Source organism: Penaeus monodon, chromosome 33, assembly GCF_015228065.2.
Source record: "Penaeus monodon isolate SGIC_2016 chromosome 33, NSTDA_Pmon_1, whole genome shotgun sequence".
NCBI lineage: Eukaryota > Metazoa > Arthropoda > Malacostraca > Decapoda > Penaeidae > Penaeus > Penaeus monodon.
The window spans coordinates 11,286,527-11,287,158 of NC_051418.1; the positions used below are offsets into that span (position 1 = coordinate 11,286,527).

The window sequence follows — 632 nt, forward strand, 5'->3', positions numbered from 1 at the left end:
GATTTTTCACTTGCCTCTTAATTTATCTATCTTTTCATCTAATTCTAAGCAAATATGTGCAACTATCTTCAATTTTTCCCCATGTTCACTTCTACCTAATTTCCTTCTCTGTCTTTCTACATATTCATCTAAATAATGTTTTCTTTTACTTGTCTACTTTCATTCTGTTTGCTTTCACTATGTTCTTTATATCATCGTTTTTGTGTTCTATCTTTTTCATTACTTATCATTCTTTCATTTACTTAAAATTCTTATTTTCAATTCAAAAAATTTATGCACTTGGGAACAATTCTAAGTCTGCAGCATCTGTGAAGAAATATATACATTAAGTTTAATACTTATCCTCTTTCAATAAGAAAATTTTCACATGTCCACTTAATTGGATGGTATTGTGATTACTGTGCATATAAAGATTATATATAAACATACAGGACATTGCATTTCCTAAAGTAAATATATACTTTTATTCAATACTTTTCCTCTCTGTGCCAGAAAACAGAAAATGTTTTATATTTCCACTAACTTTGTATTTGTATTTGTATATCCCTTGGCTTTTCTTTACTTCATAATTATATGGAATATGAACTTAATCCTTTTCAGAAAATATCTTTTCTATCTAGCTACATTTCTGA

General features: G+C 27.1%; 1 protein-coding gene across 1 annotated transcript in view; it reads right to left on the reverse strand.

Moving 5' to 3' along the window:
* LOC119594028 (thiopurine S-methyltransferase-like) overlaps positions 1-632 on the reverse strand; it is a 5,910-nt gene that overhangs the window by 1,176 nt on the left and 4,102 nt on the right. The window lies entirely within an intron of this gene.